At 47.2% G+C, this 14,526-nt stretch overlaps 2 non-coding genes across 2 annotated transcripts; both read left to right on the plus strand.

Moving 5' to 3' along the window:
* The first annotated feature begins 2,964 nt into the window (after positions 1-2,964).
* Positions 2,965-3,036, plus strand: trnap-agg (transfer RNA proline (anticodon AGG)). Its single transcript has one exon. It is a non-coding gene; the product is annotated as a tRNA-Pro (tRNA).
* Positions 3,037-4,116: 1,080 nt separating this feature from the next.
* On the plus strand, positions 4,117-4,188 carry trnap-agg (transfer RNA proline (anticodon AGG)). The gene has a single exon. It is a non-coding gene; the product is annotated as a tRNA-Pro (tRNA).
* Positions 4,189-14,526: the final 10,338 nt, after the last annotated feature.

Below are 14,526 nucleotides of genomic sequence, written 5' to 3' on the forward strand. Positions count from 1 at the left end.
AAACTGCCAGTGTTGCTGAAATGACTAAGGTGGGTGAGAATTAGACTGAAGATCCATCCTCTTTAGGTTCCACGGTGTAGTAGCTAGCACTCTGAATCCAGCAATCCGACTTCATATCTCAATGGGACCATTAATGATGAATAAGTGAGAAATCAATCTGTTCATGTGTATGAAGCTTACAGAATGTAATTACTGCCTACAAGATCTTTCTGCTCTATAAAACCAACGAGGCAAGGAAGTGCAACTTAAATCGCACCACAACATCCACTGTTGATATTTCCACTTTCATCTACTGTTTTTAACCTGTGATTACCCCTTTTTCTTGCACTTTTTATGACAACAACAAATAAATTGCAAGTGTTGCCACCTAATTAGTGCAAATAACTCCAAGAGTATGAGCACGTTGCGTGTTCAGAGTATGCGCATTTAGAACACTCTGGCCGCATATTTTCAGTGCTCAACTTTCAGCTGATGACAAATTTTTATACTGTCAAGTAGAGATATATTCTGGATTTTCATTGGCAGGTACTTTGCAGCCCATAGGTCCAAAATAAGTGGCTCGTTGGTCTAGGTGTAGTATTCTCGCTTAGAGTGCTGAGAAGTCCCGGGTTGAAATCCTGGACGAGCCCACTGTATACCATGTGCAGTTGGTTTGTGAGGAAGGTCTGCAGCAGGGGACTTCTTGGATTTAGGTTGTCTTTTTCTAGCGTACTGCACCTCACATTTTTTATTACTAGATTTTCAGGAAATCAATGCTAAGGTGCTTATTAGTTACAGCTTGCCTGGTGCTAATCACACCTAGATTGCAGTTTCTTTCCCGGTATCACCTACAGAGGGGACTTTAAGGGAGTTTTTTTGCATTGGGAGTTAAAGGCCTCAAAATGCTCTCATAGCCTCTTGCTCTGTGTTCTCCAGGCATAGGTCAACATGAAGAGTGCTTCGGAAACTGCCAGTGTTGCTGAAATGACTAAGGTGGGTGAGAATTAGACTGAAGATCCATCCTCTTTAGGTTCCACGGTGTAGTAGCTAGCACTCTGAATCCAGCAATCCGACTTCAAATCTCAATGGGACCATTAATGGTGAATAAGTGAGAAATCAATCTGTTCATGTGTATGAAGCTTACAAAATGTAATTATTGCCTACAAGATCTTTCTGCTCTAAAAAATCAACGAGGCAAGGAAGTGCAACTTAAATCGAACCACAACATCCACTGTTGATATTTCCACTTTCATCTACTGTTTTTAACCTGTGATTACCCCTTTTTCTTGCACTTTTTCTGACAACAACAAATCAATTGCAGTTGGTTTGTGAGGAAGGTCTGCAGCAGGGGACTTCTTGGATTTAGGTTGTCTTTTTCTAGCGTACTGCACCTCACATTTTTTATTACTAGATTTTCAGGAAATCAATGCTAAGGTGCTTATTAGTTACAGCTTGCCTGGTGCTAATGACACCTAGATTGCAGTTTCTTTCCCGGTATCACCTACAGAGGGGTCTTTAAGGGAGTTTTTTTGCAGGGGGAGTTAAAGGCCTCAAAATGCTCTCATAGCCTCTCGCTCTGTGTTCTCCAGGCATATGTCAACACGAAGAGTGCTTCGGAAACTTCTAGATTTTCAGGAAATCAATGCTAAGGTGCTTATTAGTTACAGCTTGCCTGGTGCTAATCACACCTAGATTGCAGTTTCTTTCCGGTATCACCTACAGAGGGGACTTTAAGGGAGTTTTTTTGCAGGGGAGTTAAAGGCCTCAAAATGCTCTCATAGCCTCTCAATCTGTGTTCTCCAGGCATATGTCAACATGAAGAGTGCTTCGGAAACTTCTAGATTTTCAGGAAATCAATGCTACACACTGCCAGCGACATCGCGCACGACAGCGACTCTATACCATTCATTTTCAATGCGAGCACAGCGACTTCCGGCGACACGAGCTGTCGCGACCATTGCCGCTAGATGTGGGCATGTCCAGCGACGCGACAAAGTTGAGAAAAGTTAAACTTTGGAGCGACTAACGGACGCGACAGCCAATAGGAGAGAAGACTGGAGAGCTCACGTGATCCTTTCTCTCTCTCTTTCAGCTCCTGCAGTAACTGAAAGATGGATGAATGGCTAATTCTTGCTGTTAGAAATTTTCCAGTGCTCTATGATATTTCTCTTCCCACGTACAAGGACATTTTTAAGAAAAATACTGCGTGTAAAGGTGTATCTGAGATCACAGGGATTTTATGGACCCAGACAGACCAGCATTTGAATTTTCGCCGCAGATAAACAGCCGCTATGGCAAACAGCACGCCTTGTTTGTCATTCATCTTTGATATAAAGCATTTTATGTACTGATTCCATTTATATTTAGTCTTTTCCCTCCAAAATATTTATTTTTAGTGGCAAGAAAAGAGATTCGCTGTCAACAGCAATGGAATGACATCCGTGAATGTCATTTATAAACGTTACTAGGCAACCAGTATTGGGAACACCCACTAGCGACTTCACCGCCAGCAACTGGCTGACCTGCAGCGATAAAGTGGCTGGCAGTGTGTACGCACCTTTAATGGTGAATAAGTGAGAAATCAATCTGTTCATGTGTATGAAGCTTACAAAATGTAATTATTGCCTACAAGATCTTTCTACTCTATAAAACCAACGAGGCAAGGAAGTGCAACTTAAATCGAACCACAACATCCACTGTTGATATTTCCACTTTCATCTACTGATTTTAACCTGTGATTACCCCTTTTTCTTGCACTTTTTATGACAACAAGAAATCAATTGCGAGTGTTGCCACCTAATTAGTGCAAATAACTCCAAGAGTATGAGCACGTTACGTGTTCAGAGTATGCGCATTTAGAACACTCTGGCCGCATATTTTCAGTGCTCAACTTTCAGCTGATGACAAATTTTTATACTGTCAAGTAGAGATATATTCTGGAGTTTCATTGGCAGGTACTTTGCAGCCCATAGGTCCAAAATAGGTGGCTCGTTGGTCTAGGGGTATGATTCTCGCTTAGGGTGCAAGAGGTCCCAGGTTCAAATCCTGGACGAGCCCACTTTATACCTTTTGCAGTTGGTTTATGAGGAAGGTCTTCAGCAGGGAACTTCTTGGATTTAGGTTGTCTTTTTCTAGCGTACTGCACCTCACATTTTTTATTTCTAGATTTTCAGGAAATCAATGCTAAGGTGCTTATTAGTTACAGCTTGCCTGGTGCTAATCACACCTAGATTGCAGTTTCTTTCCGGTATCACCTACAGAGGGGACTTTAAGGGAGTTTTTTGCAGGGGAGTTAAAGGCCTCAAAATGCTCTCATAGCCTCTCGCTCTGTGTTCTCCAGGCATATGTCAACATGAAGAGTGCTTCGAAACTTCTAGATTTTCAGGAAATCAATGCTAAGGTGCTTATTAGTTACAGCTTGCCTGGTGCTAATCACACCTAGATTGCAGTTTCTTTCCCGGTATCACCTACAGAGGGGACTTTAAGGGAGTTTTTTGCAGGGGAGTTAAAGGCCTCAAAATGCTCTCATAGCCTCTCGCTCTGTGTTCTCCAGGCATATGTCAACATGAAGAGTGCTTCGGGAACTGCCAGTGTTGCTGAAATGACTAAGGTGGGTGAGAATTAGACTGAAGATCCATCCTCTTTAAGTTCCACGGTGTAGTAGCTAGCACTCTGAATCCAGCAATCCGACTTCATATCTCAATGGGACCATTAATGGTGAATAAGTGAGAAATCAATCTGTTCATGTGTATGAAGCTTACAAAATGTAATTATTGCCTACAAGATCTTTCTGCTCTATAAAACCAACGAGGCAAGGAAGTGCAACTTAAATCGAACCACAACATCCACTGTTGATATTTCCACTTTCATCTACTGTTTTTAACCTGTGATTACCCCTTTTTCTTGCACTTTTTATGACAAGAAGAAATCAATTGCGAGTGTTGCCACCTAATTAGTGCAAATAACTCCAAGAGTATGAGAACGTTGCGTGTTCAGAGTATGCGCATTTAGAACACTCTGGCCGCATATTTTCAGTGCTCAACTTTCAGCTGATGACAAATTTTTATACTGTCAAGTAGAGATATATTCTGGATTTTCATTGGCAGGTACTTTGCAGCCCATAGGTCCAAAATAGGTGGCTCGTTGGTCTAGGGGTATGATTCTCGCTTAGGGTGCGAGAGGTCCCGGGTTCAAATCCCGGACGAGCCCACTGTAAACCATGTGCAGTTGGTTTATGAGGAAGGTCTTCAGCAGGGAGCTTCTTGCATTTAGGTTGTCTTTTTCTAGCGTACTGCACCTCACATTTTTTATTACTAGATTTTCAGGAAATCAATGCTAAGGTGCTTATTAGTTACAGCTTGCCTGGTGCTAATCACACCTAGATTGCAGTTTCTTTCCCGGTATCACCTACAGAGGGGACTTTAAGGGAGTTTTTTTGCAGGGGGGAGTTAAAGGCCTCAAAATGCTCTCATAGCCTCTCGCTCTGTGTTCTCCAGGCATATGTCAACATGAAGAGTGCTTCGGAAACTGCCAGTGTTGCTGAAATGACTAAGGTGGGTGAGAATTAGACTGAAGATCCATCCTCTTTAGGTTCCACGGTGTAGTAGCTAGCACTCTGAATCCAGCAATCCGACTTCAAATCTCAATGGGACTATTAAGGTGCGTACACACTGCCAGCGACATCGCGCACGACAGCGACTCTATACCATTCATTTTCAATGCGAGCACAGCGACTTCCGGCGACACGAGCTGTCGCGACCATTGGCGCTAGATGTGGGCATGTCCAGCGACGCGACAAAGTTGAGAAAAGTTAAACTTTGGAGCGACTAACGGACGCGACAGCCAATAGGAGAGAAGACTGGAGAGCTCACGTGATCCTTTCTCTCTCTCTTTCAGCTCCTGCAGTAACTGAAAGATGGATGAATGGCTAATTCTTGCTGTTAGAAATTTTCCAGTGCTCTATGATATTTCTCTTCCCACGTACAAGGACATTTTTAAGAAAAATACTGCGTGTAAAGGTGTATCTGAGATCACAGGGATTTTATGGACCCAGACAGACCAGCATTTGAATTTTCAGCCGCAGATAAACAGCCGCTATGGCAAACAGCACGCCTTGTTTGTCATTCATCTTTGATATAAAGCATTTTATGTACTGATTCCATTTATATTTAGTCTTTTCCCTCCAAAATATTTATTTTTAGTGGCAAGAAAAGAGATTCGCTGTCAACAGCAATGGAATGACATCCGTGAATGTCATTTATAAACGTTACTAGGCAACCAGTAGTGGGAACACCCACTAGCGACTTCACCGCCAGCAACTGGCGACCTGCAGCGATAAAGTGGCTGGCAGTGTGTACGCACCTTTAATGGTGAATAAGTGAGAAATCAATCTTTTCACGTGTATGAAGCTTACAAAATGTAATTATTGCCTACAAGATCTTTCTGCTCTATAAAACCAACGAGGCAAGGAAGTGCAACTTAAATCGAACCACAACATCCACTGTTGATATTTCCACTTTCATCTATTGTTTTTAACCTGTGATTACCCCTTTTTCTTGCACTTTTTATGACAAGAAGAAATCAATTGCAAGTGTTGCCACCTAATTAGTACAAATAACTCCAAGAGTATGAGCACGTTACGTGTTCAGAGTATGCGTATTTAGAACACTCTGGCCGCATATTTTCAGTGCTCAACTTTCAGCTGATGACAAATTTTTATACTGTCAAGTAGAGATATATTCTGGATTTTCATTGGCAGGTACTTTGCAGCCCATAGGTCAAGAAAGCTGGCTCGTTGGTCTAGGGGTATGATTCTCGCTTTGGTTGCGAGAGGTCTCGGTTTCAAATCCCGGATGAGCCCACTGTATACCATGTGCAGTTGGTTTGTGAGGAAGGTCTGCAGCAGGGGACTTCTTGGATTTAGGTTGTCTTTTTCTAGCGTACTGCACCTCACATTTTTTATTACTAGATTTTCAGGAAATCAATGCTAAGGTGCTTATTAGTTACAGCTTGCCTGGTGCTAATCACACCTAGATTGCAGTTCTCTTTCATCATCTCGTGTTCGAGATCCACCTATGGGAAGGGCATCTGCACCTGACCTCTGCAGAAGCATCCAATTGCACCAAGTCTGGCCTGACAGACAGAAGCGCGTGTCCAATGCTCGGTAAGGGACCCGCCCCTTACCAAGTGTATAAAACACTCGTACGCGCTATCTTACCTCAGTTGTTATTCACTTCTCGCGACCTCTTTGCTTCGCAGCTCTACGTTTTTCGCTGACTTCACCACAGTCAACAGGAGGAAATATCCATTTGATCAGCCTCCGCCAGGCGTGATTGTCAGACGGTTGCGTTTAGTTGCGATTAATTCGGGTTGCAAGCCACCCACGCTCGCTACCTGGATTTGCTCAGGCTGCCCGCCTGTTTATCAACTTTCACCTCTCCAATGGATCACAAGCTCTCCGGTAACCCACCGGACGTGCAGTCGCGTGCATGCCCTGCCGCCTGCGGTTCACTCATTGCCGCGAGGGATGCCCATCCCTTCTGCGTGGTGTGCATGGGACTAAGACACGCGCAGGAAGCGCTTTCACTTCCTGAGAACTGCACCCATTGCTTCGCCCTGCCTAGGAAGCTTCTTCGACGAAGACTCAAGGTTGCATCCTCTCAAGGCACGGACCGAACATTACGATTCGGACGCTGGAGTAGGTGAAAGCGTTACAGCTCTGGGGACTTCCCAGAGCATGCCTGCTCTCAGTTGGGCTGACCAGTCTAACGAGGGCCTACTCGAGAAATCCTTCCCGGTATTTCCTCGTTCGACGACGAGCCGCCCGGCTCAGGCGAGGACGAGGACCCCGCTATACTTGAGGACTCGGACGACGAGTTAACCACCCGTCCGCCCAAGTTCCCCTGGTTAGCGGCTCGGCTACACTGCCGCACGTGGTCCTTCTCGAGGTGTGTGAGCGGCGGCCGCTCGTCTCGGCATGGAATGGCCGGCCCTCCAGAACGCCGCCGACCAAGAGAGGGATGTGTATGACGGCGAACTCCTAGGTCCCCCTTCCGGTCCTAGGAAGCAGCTCATGCCTGTACTCCCTGCGTGCGCTAAGCACATGCGACTCTATTGGAAGGACCCGCTAGATCTTAAGCACGGCTTAGCGGGTCTGGAGGTTAAGGATATGGCAGCGTGTGGCATGGGCGACCCTCCCACCATCGAGCCCTCGATCGCCAGACACCTTAACCCCTCGCAGGAAGGATTACTGGCCCCTCCTAAGCCAGTTCTCCCTAATAAGATGGACCGCTTCTCAGCATCTGTCTTCCAGGCCTCGTACAAGGCCTCGGCTCTCACGGTAAGGGCTCTAAATGTTTCCTCCCTCCTCTCGGCCTACCAGGCCGAGCTGTTGGAGGACATGAGCACTCATTTGGAGAAAGGCGTGCCATCGCCGACGCTGTGGAAGGAGATCGTTACCGTGAACGACCTGGTCCTTCGTAACGCCCGCCAGGCCGTCCAAGCCGGCGGACGCTCCATGGCCCTATGTGTTGTGGGGGAACGGGCCCTCTGGCTCAATCTCTCTGGTCTGCCCGACAGCGAGAAAAGACGCATAGCAGGAGCCCCAGTGGAACCAGGCCAGGCTCTTTTTGGCCCTGCTGTTGCACTTATGCAACAGCGGTGCGATGATAAGAAGAAGGAGGATGAGGCGTTTAAACCGTGCCTGCCTAGAAAGGCCACTCCACACCAGCCCCCCGCACGGCCCCCTCAGGCCCCAGCCACAGGACGGCCGTACCGTAATACAGCCAGGCCTAAGGCTCGCAGCAGGCCACCCAGCCAGCAGCCTAGCCAGCAGCCCAACCATCCTCCTAAGCCCTGGGGTAAGACATCCTTCGCGGCGGCTGCAGCGAAAAAGCCCACCCACTCTACCCCGTCGGACGGGAAGAGGAAGAGGCCTACCTGATGCTCAGCTCCAGGGGCTTCTCGGTCCAGGTTTTCAGGCGACCAGCCCAGTGGACACAAGCTTGAGTTTTTTCCCCCCTTTACCCAAAAGGAGGAAGTTCTCAGCTCGAGGGCCCCTTTTCCCTCGTTCGGGTGCCCAACCCCAGTTCATTATGGACGTGTCACAAGTTCAGGTGTGGTCCATAAAAAAATTCCCCTCCCAGCTTCCAGTTCCAGAACTGGGGGGAAATTCACTGTCCAGGTGTGCCCCTCCACTGTTGAAAAGTGCTCAACCACAGTCTCTTCACAGTTTGCACAAACCACTTCACACACATTCAATAAAGGTTCAATTCCCTGTGTGTGTTTCAAAAATAAAAACAACAAAAAAACAAGAACAACAAAAATATCAAACACTGAGAGCGAAAGCTCTGCCAAGTGCTGTTGTTCCCCTGAAATTCTACATGTCGCCCCTAAGTTGTCCACTAGATGGCACCATTGTATCACAAATGAACGATCCGGTTGTATTGCCTGCCCTAGGCAACTCGCCGGTGAGTGTGGGCTCTCTCACGTCATGCGTGACAGCCTGGCAGTCTGTGTCTGCCCCAGAATGGGTGATTCGCACCATTACGAAGAGCTACAGACTTCAGTTTGCCAGAAAACCGCCACGTTTCAGCGGAGTTATCTTTTCTCACACAGAAGAGAGCTCGCGCACATTCTGAAAGACGAGATCTCTTCTCTTCTCGAGAAGGGGCGGTGCGAGTGGTACCTCCGCATCAATGTCAACAGGGTTTTTACTCCGTTATTTCCTGATTCCAAAAAGGACGGTTCACTTCGTCCTATTCTGGATCTCAGAGTGTTGAACAAACATTTAAGGAAATACAATTTCAGAATGTTAACCCACAGCGGTCTCTCTCGTGCAATAAAACAGAGCGATTGGTTCACGTCGATCGATCTGAAAGATGCGTTTTTCACATCAGCGTTTACCCGCCACACAGGAAGTTTCTTCGTTTAGCCTTCCAAGGCATATGTTACGAATTCACAGTACTTCCATTTGGCCTAGCACTCAGTCCAAGAGTGTTTTGTATGCGTGTGCGGAAGCAGGGTTAGCCCGCTGAGAATAGCGGGGCTCAAAATCCTGATTTACATAGGCGATTGGCTGATTATAGCCGATTCGAGAGAGATCGTCATGCAAAACACTGCCCGTGTGCTCGCTCACATCACAGCCTCGGCTTCAGAGTGAACGTGAGCAAGAGCAATTTCATTCCAGCGCAGAGAGTTACTTTTCTGGGTTTGGAGCTGAATTCGGTTACAATGCGTGGCGTCTCTCACAAGAGCGCGTTCTCTCCTTAATGAATTGCCTCTCACAATTCAAAGAAGGGCGAGAATACATTATCGCGCATGTCTCAGGCTACAGGGTCTTATGGCTGCGGCTATACATGTCCTGCCTTTGGGCCTTCTGAGAATGAGGGCGTTCATGAAGTGGGTTTTAACTCTTCATCTCAGCCCTTTAAGCGATCTCTGCCGCTCTGTCACAGTGGCGCTTCGTGCACAGCAGCGCTGCGCCACTGGAGGAACGCAGAGTTCTACGCGCATGGGACCCCTCTCGGGGCGATTATGCTGCGGAAAGTAGTGACGACAGGCGCGTCCTTAACAGGATGGGGAGCCACGCAAGAGGGCAGAACAGTGAATGGTGTGTGGCCAAGCACACTTCACTCAGCCCATATAAATTATTTAGAGCTCCTCACTGTGTGGAAGGCTCTGAATCACTTTCTGCCCCGCTTGCAGGGGCATCATGTGCTGGTGCGCTGCGACAACACGACAGCTGTAGCATATATCAACTGCCGGGGATGCGCTCCTCCAAGCTGCATGCTCTCGCTCACAGGCTGTTAGTATGGAGCAGGCGGCATTTCCTGTCGTTACGGGCGACCCATGTCCCGGGCATACTGAACAGGAGCGCAGACCTCTTGTCAAGGGAAATCCGCTCTCACGGAGACTGGCGCCTCCATCCTCAGATAGTTTGTCTACTGTGGAGGAGGTTCGGCCAGCCAACCGTAGATCTCTTCAGCCTCGTGAAACGCCCATTGTCCTATGTTCTTCTCGCTCACGGGACGAGGACGCCCCCTCGGCGTGGGCGCACTGGCCCACCCGTGGCCCAACGTGCTGCTCTATGCATTTCCTCCCCTTTGCCTCATAACGCCGTCTCTGGCCAGGGTGAGGGAACAGAGCTTGACCATGATTTTGATAGCTCCCAGGTGGCCCAAGGCGCCGTGGCTCTCTGAGATTATCCCTCTGCTGTATGCCCAGCCATGGCCCCTCCCACTTCGCACAGACCTTTTGTCTCAAGCTGAGCGGGAAATTTATCACCCGCACCCGGACAGGGTGGCCCTCTGGGCCTGGCCCGTGAGAGGGCCAACTTAAACACATTGGGGCTCCCCCCACGTGTTGTGGCCACCATTCAGTGTGCCAGAGCCTCTTCAACACGGTCTCTTTACGACTGTAAGTGGCGGGTGTTCGAAGAGTGGTGTGAAGGGCGACGGGTAGCGTCATATCAGTGCTCAATCACCGACATCTTATGCTTTTTGCAGGACCTTATGGACAAGGGAAGATCCTTTTCCACTATTAAGGTCTATTTAGCGGCTATCGCTGCATGTCATGTGGGGTTCGACAGCGCTACGGTGGGGCAACACCCCTTATTCAGTAGGTTTATGAAGGGCGCACGCCGCTCTCTTCCAGTCCCCAGGAGAGTCGTTCCTGAATGGGACCTCTCCATGGTGCTGGACACAATGTCTCAACAGCCGTTTGAGCCCCTGGGGAGTATTTCCCTTAAGAATTTGTCTTTCAAGACAGCTTTGCTCTTGGCCTTGGCGTCTGCCAAGCGGGTCAGTGATATGCATGCATTCTCTGTTCATCCCTCGTGCACTAAATTCTCTCTCAGTGGAGATAAGGTTTTCTCAGGCCCAACCCGGCCTTTATGCCAAAATGCTTCCCGGCATTCACGTGTGAGGTGATTGAGCTTTCGCGTTGCACCCAGCTCCTTTCTCCTCCACAGAGGATCAGAGGTTGAACGCTTTGTGTCCTGTATGTGCCCTGCGGGTGTACTTAGACAGGACCAGCTCGTTTAGAAAAGCGACCAGCTTTTCATCTCTTGGGGCCCCCGCACTCAGGGAAACCCATTTCCAAGCAATGCCTTTCTCATTGGCTTGTGGAAGCTATATCTTTGGCATATGAATCAAGGGGAGTGCAGCCCCAGAGGGCATCAGAGCTCACTCCACTAGAGGTATGGCTGCCTCTTGGGCTCTGTTTAAGGGAGTCTCTTTGCAGGACATATGTGCAGCTGCAAGCTGGGCCTCTCCCCATACGTTTGCCAGATACTACCGGCTAGATGTTACCAGAACCCCGGTAGCTCATTCTGTCCTGGGTGTCGGCTCTTTGTAGCTTTGTGCTCTTAGGCCCTCCACCCCTCTTTAAGTCTGGGCTGCCTAGTCCAGCACTTTAAAGTCACTAAGCATGTTTCTACTCTGCACCTGGCACCATATATTCACCATGATAGTGCGGTCAGGTTTATTCACGAATGCATGTTACCATATGCTATTCTTTGTTGCTAAAGTGGCTTCCTCACTTTGTGGGGTGGTTTCCGTGTGACGTGTCATGCACCGCCTTTTGAGGTGACCGTCCTCTGGCTTTCAGGGCCTCATTGTAGTGTATTGGGCAATCGGGGAGCTGTCCATATCTCCCATAGGTGGATCTCGAACACGAGATGATGAAAGAGAACAATAGGTTACTGTCGTAACCCCGGTTCTCTGAAACATCGAGTGGAGAGATCCACTAAGCTTGCCCCGCTTGCTGCACGAGAAGCGAATATGCTCACTGAGGTAAGATAGCGCGTACGCGTGTTTTATGCACTTGGTAAGGGGCGGGTCCCTTACCGAGCACTGGACACGCGCTTCTGTCTGTCAGGCCAGACTTGGTGCAATTGGATGCTTCTGCAGAGGTCAGGTGCGGATGCCCTTCCCATAGGTGGATCTCTCCACTCGATGTTTCAGAGAACCGGGGTTACGATAGTAACCTATTGTTTCTTTCCGGTATCACCTACAGAGGGACTTTAAGGGAGTTTTTTGCAGGGGAGTTAAAGGCCTCAAAATGCTCTCATAGCCTCTCGCTCTGTGTTCTCCAGGCATATGTCAACATGAAGAGTGCTTCGGAAACTGCCAGTGTTGCTGAAATGACTAAGGTGGGTGAGAATTAGACTGAAGATCCATCCTCTTTAGGTTCCACGGTGTAGTAGCTAGCACTCTGAATCCAGCAATCCGACTTCAAATCTCAATGGGACCATTAATGGTGAATAAGTGAGAAATCAATCTGTTCATGTGTATGAAGCTTACAAAATGTAATTATTGCCTACAAGATCTTTCTGCTCTATAAAACCAACGAGGCAAGGAAGTGCAACTTAAATCGAACCACAACATCCACTGTTGATATTTCCACTTTCATCTACTGTTTTTAACCTGTGATTACCCCTTTTTCTTGCACTTTTTATGACAACAAGAAATCAATTGCGAGTGTTGCCACCTAATTAGTGCAAATAACTCCAAGAGTATGAGCACGTTGCGTGTTCAGAGTATGCGCATTTAGAACACTCTGGCCGCATATTTTCAGTGCTCAACTTTCAGCTGATGACAAATTTTTATACTGTCAAGTAGAGATATATTCTGGATTTTCATTGGCAGGTACTTTGCAGCCCATAGGTCCAAAATAGTTGGCTCGTTGATCTAGGGGTATGATTCTCGCTTAAGGTGTGATAGGTCCCGGTTTCAAATCCTGAACGAGCCGACTGTATACCATGTGCAGTTGGTTTGTGAGGAAGGTCTGCAGCAGGGGACTTCATGGATTTAGGTTGTCTTTTTCTAGTGTACTGCACCTCACATTTTTTATTACTAGATTTTCAGGAAATCAATGCTAAGGTGCTTATTAGTTACAGCTTGCCTGGTGCTAATCACACCTAGATTGCAGTTTCTTTCCGGTATCACCTACAGAGGGGACTTTAAGGGAGTTTTTTTGCAGGGGAGTTAAAGGCCTCAAAATGCTCTCATAGCCTCTCGCTCTGTGTTCTCCAGGCATATGTCAACACGAAGAGTGCTTCGGAAACTTCTAGATTTTCAGGAAATCAATGCTACACACTGCCAGCGACATCGCGCACGACAGCGACTCAATACCATTCATTTTCAATGCGATCACAGCGACTTCCGGCGACACGAGCTGTCGCGACAATTGGCGCTAGATGTGGGCATGTCCAGCGGCAGCGACAAAGTTGAGAAAAGTTAAACTTTGGAGCGACTAACGGACGCGACAGCCAATAGGAGAGAAGACGGGAGAGCTCACGTGATCCTTTCTCTCTCTCTCTCAGCTCCTGCAGTAACGGAAAGATGGATGAATGGCTAATTATTGCTGTTAGAAATTTTCCAGTGCTCTATGATATTTCTCTTCCCACGTACAAGGACATTTTTAAGAAAAATACTGCGTGGAAAGGTGTATCTGAGATCACGGGGATTTTATGGACCCAGACAGACCAGCATTTGAATTTTACGCCGCAGATAAACAGCCGCTATGGCAAACAGCGCGCCTTGTTTCTCATTCATCTTTGATATAAAGCATTTTATGTACTGATTCCATTTATATTTAGTCTTTTCCCTCCAAAATATTTATTTTTAGTGGCAAGAAAAGAGATTCGCTGTCAACAGCAATGGAATGACATCCGTGAATGTCATTTATAAGCGTTACTAGGCAACCAGTAGTGGGAACACGCACTAGCGACTTCACCGCCAGCAACTGGCGACCTGCAGCGATAAAGTCGCTGGCAGTGTGTACGCACCTTTAATGGTGAATAAGTGAGAAATCAATCTGTTCATGTGTATGAAGCTTACAAAATGTTATTATTGCCTACAAGATCTTTCTGCTCTATAAAACCAACGAGGCAAGGAAGTGCAACTTAAATCGAACCACAACATCCACTGTTGATATTTCCACTTTCATCTATTGTTTTTAACCTGTGATTACCCCTTTTTCTTGCACTTTTTATGACAACATGAAATCAATTGCAAGTGTTGCCACCTAATTAGTGCAAATAACTCCAAGAGTATGAGCACGTTGCGTGTTCAGAGTATGCGCATTTAGAACACTCTGGCCGCATATTTTCAGTGCTCAACTTTCAGCTGATGACAAATTTTTATACTCTCAAGTAGAGATATATTCTGGATTTTCATTGGCAGGTACTTTGCAGCCCATAGGTCAAAAAAGGTGGCTCGTTGATCTAGGGGTATGATTCTCGCTTAAGGTGTGATAGGTCCCGGTTTCAAATCCTGAACGAGCCGACTGTATACCATGTGCAGTTGGTTTGTGAGGAAGGACTGCAGCAGGGGACTTCATGGATTTAGGTTGTCTTTTTCTAGTGTACTGCACCTCACATTTTTTATTACTAGATTTTCAGGAAATCAATGCTAAGGTGCTTATTAGTTACAGCTTGCCTGGTGCTAATCACACCTAGATTGCAGTTTCTTTCCGGTATCACCTACAGAGGGGACTTTAAGGGAGTTTTTTGCAGGGGAGTTAAAGGCCTCAAAATGCTCTCAT

Source organism: Xyrauchen texanus, unplaced genomic scaffold (assembly GCF_025860055.1).
Source record: "Xyrauchen texanus isolate HMW12.3.18 unplaced genomic scaffold, RBS_HiC_50CHRs HiC_scaffold_53, whole genome shotgun sequence".
Classification (NCBI taxonomy): Eukaryota; Metazoa; Chordata; class Actinopteri; order Cypriniformes; family Catostomidae; genus Xyrauchen; species Xyrauchen texanus.